Here is a 5,165-nt window from a genome sequence, read left to right as displayed (position 1 = left end):
CCCCTCAAACAGCACAGTTGCTTTCAAGAAGAAAAATAAATAATTAAATAAATAAATAGGAAGTGTGATCATAGAGCTGGTTTTCAGTTTTCTAAAAGACAAATTATTTGCTTTGCCCTGATTCAGTATGAGGTTTGTAGGTACTTGGAAAAAAGTGTCACATTGGATGAGTGAGATACAAAAGAGCTTCTAGATCCCGCTGACTAGGTGTTTTAAGGTTACAATGGTCCACCACAATTATTAATTATGCCATGGCACTTCTCGTTCCCCTGCAATTACAACAGACATTGTATCAGTCTCCCAGCTGTGGTCTGGATTACCGATTGTCTTTTCAGCCATGGCAATCTCCAGCTGCTTGTGTGGTTTTCAACTAGGAGCACGGTAACTGTGCTGATGCTGTGTGCATGGAAAATTCAGAGAGCTGACATTGATCTTTTGGTACAAGAAGTTCAGGAGATAGCTTTGCTCACTTTACATGCATCACACCATGAGGTATATTTCCCAGGACAGCTGCATTTGAGGCATGTGAGGAAATGTTTTCAGGAAGGTGTTGAAGGGGATGCCAAGAGCCAGTTTCTACAGGGACAGTCAGTGTAGAACGCTTTATCACAGAGGGACATCAGCTAAGAGAAGTGGACCACAGAAGAGGTGTCACTGGGACTGACCAGACACGTCTGCATGCAGCTGGGAAACAACTCCCACCCTTCTGCAGCACACTTTTAAACGTCCCTTTCCCCCTCCCATCACTCACAGCCCGTGGTTCTGTAAGTGCCCCTCATGCACTGACCTGACCAAGTGTCAGCCCCAGTCCCCACCGCTGCCTCTGCCTGCTGGAGACAGAGGAGGGGAGCTGAGGACATCTGCTCTGTACTAGCAGGACTGAGATCCTCCCCTGGCTTCACGTGTGCTGTGGATTACATCTCACAAAACCCTCACTTTAGGTACAACTCTCCTAACAGAGCTGAACCAGCTGTCTTCAGCTTCAAGGTCTCAAGCTGACAATTTCTGATTTAGCCCACCACTTCAAAAAGGCCCTTTAGATTTAAATTACAGGTGTTTGCCACTGGACCCAAATGATATGTAAAATTAAACCCATCTTCTTTTTCTAATATAGCACATAGCCTACAGTGTTATCTGGATTGGAGAGAATTAAAACATTTCCTCCATTTCCAACCAATGCGTTGGCATTTTGTGTGCCTGAACACTGGACTCCCTTGAGAGATTTCATGTTTGTTTTGCTTTGACTCCATTTTCTGATTTGTTACCTCAGCATTGATGAGGTTCATTTAGAAGCTCCTAGAGCAAATCTATTACAGTGGAGAAAAAGGATGTGTTGTAGACACATTTGCTTTCCTGTACTTTTATTTCAAAAAATACTCCATCTTTCCTGTCCTGCATAAATAAATAGGTAGAACTTGTTTTCAGGCTGATTAAGCATCAAAACTAAGATTTAAAAATAAATAAAATATTAAATGTCAGTGCAGTTAAACAGTGGAAGTCAAAACTGAAGTCCAAATATTTAAAGTATTCAGATAAAGTCTTTAAGAGAAACAAAACTGTGTGCTGTGAAAGTTGTGCGCTGTGAATCAAGCAAGAATTTTGGACTTAAGAAATGAACACCTCATAGACAAGAATAACAGGAAGGAAGAAAATGAACAAACATGGGTGGAAGGATAAAATGTAAAGTTAGCAACCTAAATTTACCAGTTGGCTTATTCAACGTTACAAACTGAATTTTGGCATTAATGGTAGATGTCAATCTGTACAGGAGGTGATATATACTTGGTTAAATACTTAGAATTTCTTATCACAGGATGCAAATACAAAATGCCACCATATGTGACTTACTAAGCAGTCATCTTATTCATTGCACAATCAGAAGAAAAAAACATTACTTAAATACTAAATTAGGTAATGTGATAACTAGAAAACATTTGGCCAATATGTATCCATAGTAACAGCACATCTGAACCCAGATAATAGCACTGCCCCAGATAATACTCTCTGAAGTAAAAAGACTCTACTCCTAAAGAATCATACTAAGTTTTCAGCTCCTCTGCTATTTCCATTCTAATCTAATTTCTGAAAGTCATACAATCCTGAGTTATGATGAAAAATCAACTTTTTATGTGAAATATCCTTATATCTCCCCTGAATGTCTGCCAAAACTCTGGAAATATCCCTACCATTAGACTCATGCCCTACCACTAGCAGCACAGCTACAGGAAGGTGTCCTTCATGCTCAGAAATATGAGGCTTTGGTTGCTAAAAATCAGACAAAACACTCACCACCACTGGAAACACATTTTATACCTACCTATACTGCAAGCCGCTCTAGTGCGTCTCTCTCCAAGCAGAAGCATTACTGACATCAACCAACATAGGGCATTGATTTCAAAATTCAGTCTACAATTCTTTATCTGATATAAATAAAATAAGGGAATTATCTCTGCTGCTTATTCCCAAGTAGCTAGTTGTTTGGTTGGGCTTTTCCCCCCTTCATTCAGCACTTCTCTACATTTAACTTACAGTAGGAGAAATGGAGGGGGGGAAAGTATGTTGTTCTGCAAAGGCAGTGCTTCTTCCCTATCTCTGTCTCCTGAGGGTTTGCAGATATCTGTCTTGTGACCAAAGATGCAGCTTTCCCACCCCGACCCAGCTGCTATTCTGTTTCCCAAGACACCTCTCCTTCAAAGGGCCACAGAAACTAACTATACCTTTCTTTTTTATGCCATGCAGACATCTGAAACAAAGTTGTAAGAGATTGCTTCAAAACTCTGAACAAATGTAATGTCTAAACTCTACAGATTCTCATCACAGTCCATTGCAAGAAACCTCAAAAACTTTGTTCTGTGGGTTTATATTTCCAAAGCCCCTGGAGGTGAGTTCCCCAGACCATGCCACCACACCAGAGACACACATGCACAAAATCCCTTTGCTCAGCAGCAAGTGCTGAACAGCATTCTGGGTTGTAACATGATGTCATTACTAATTAGGCCTTCATGGGAACCACAAATTGATCTCAGATTTTCCTGGGCTTAGAGATCATTCAGGAGGAAAAAAGCCTGAACATAAGCATTTCTGTCAAGCATAATGAAAGAGGACAGCTTTTTTGGCTTCCTCATCATGTAATAAAGAGATTTTCCCCTGCTGTTAAAAAGAGTGGGTTTAACTGATTCTTCATGGAGAGTATCATGTCATACATATAACTGGCAATAACAGCAGATTAGGGAAACGACTAATTTAGGAAAGAATGCCTAACAGTCACATCTACTAGGCACAGAAGATTCTCCTAGGGATAGGGATGGAAGAAGCCTTGCTCACATCTTTCCAACCTTTGCAGAGGAAAACATGGGATGATCAAACCTGGAGAGAACCTACAGTATTAATGTGAAAGACTCCAATGATCCTAACTCTGTAAGTCTTTTTCCATCCCACAGGTCAGTGCTTGAAGATTTGAGGCAGAGGCCTTTGCAGTATTGTTTTCTGCTAGCACCCAGTCAGCCACCGGAGATGCATGACTGGAAGCTGCTTCAACCAAGGCAAGAGCTGATAAAGACATGGATGCAGAGGCAGAGGGTGCCACCCAGGTGATGTGGAGATGGGATTGAGGGGAAAAAAGAGGGGCTTGTAGTCATAGGAAGAAGGAAATGCAGGTCTAGGACAGCTCCAGGGTTGTGGAAAAAGAAGAGAGAATTGTAAGATCAAAGATTGAGAAATGGGGCAGGCGTAGGCTATGTACATATCCAAGCAGCAAGGGTTATACAACATAACACTAGAAGCAACAAAAGACTTTTAAGCTGAAGAAAAAATAGCCAGAAAAAAAGGAGATGCAGTGAAAGAAGCCATGGGCTGAGACCTGAGCTAAGTACCAAAGGAAAAGTACACTGTGCAATTTTTTTAAGCCTAGCGTTTTACACACTGGGGCTAGAACAGATGCCGCCAAGTTGTACCACAGTAATAGAGGCAGGAGAGTTTGCCATTTCCTAACTGCCAAGTTGGAAAAATTGATATGCTTAACCATCCTAAAGCCAGGGAAGGTTTCTTGAAGAACACAAGAGGAATAACAAATATTAGAAGACCTGTCAAAGTCCTTATCACAATCACAGAAGTGCTGCTGATAGCCAAACAACCATCACCTACTTGAGTAATTCGCGAGAAAAGCAGCAACTGACGTCTCTGACCAACACCAGGCAGGCTCAAGAGACACAAGCATTACCAGTGATGGGTATTTATCATGCGCTCTGCCCTCCAATGCATATCATCTGTAGAATGCCATGCTGTTTAAAGCACGTGGAGGACTACGTGGGAGCAGGGAAGTGTGTGGCAGCAGCCTGCGGGGAGAAACAAACTGCTCCTGCAGAGGCACATGGCAAAGCTGTGTTCTTAGATACAGGAGCAGATGTAACAGCACGGAAGTTGAAAAACCCTCTCATCTCTGAGTAAGTGGGAATAAAGTTGTGCTCCTTACATCTTGCAACACTTTTAGCAATAAAAAACGACACAAGTCAGTAACACCAAAGAGGAGAACTCGGGCATAGGGGCTACTATTTTTGTTGGCAGTCTGACAAAAATGAAGGGAGGGTCAAATTATGCACAAAATGGTGATACTACCACTAAGTTGCTAAGAAGCCTAAACCATTTTCCTTCTGCTTTACATATTTTTCTCTGTGAAGCATTTGGCTGAGACAAGCTACTAATTTTCCAGACTTTCCATAAGTGTAATTTAGCTTAACCAATTGGATTATTTGTCTTTATTTTCCATAGCAAAACTATTCTGCCGTTCCAAACCTCATTTGCTTTAGAAAGCTCTGCATCAGATTTTCTTTTCTCTGGCATTGGTGGTATGTAAAATATATCTGGGGGCTTCCAGAGGAATCGTTAAATGCAACTGCTGTAATAAGCTAGCCCGCATTCCGTTTTCAATATTATGCAATCTTTAACCACTAATTTAGCAGGATTTTTTCTTCTGCTAATATCTTTTTTTTCCTTCCAGACTGAATGAACCTTACCTAACACTACAGAAGTCTGGGATGATTTGAAATAATTAATAGAAAAACAGAATTCTTATCAGCCAGGTAGACACTGTGCTTCTAGATTCATCCTTGTATTTCCCTTTTCCTTCATGCTAATTCTTCTGCAATATAAGGAAGCTGTATTAAATG

Source organism: Tyto alba, unplaced genomic scaffold, assembly GCF_018691265.1.
Source record: "Tyto alba isolate M040663 unplaced genomic scaffold, T.alba_DEE_v4.0 Super-Scaffold_1000006, whole genome shotgun sequence".
Taxonomy (NCBI): Eukaryota; Metazoa; Chordata; class Aves; order Strigiformes; family Tytonidae; genus Tyto; species Tyto alba.
Note: the sequence above shows the minus strand (reverse complement) of the source record.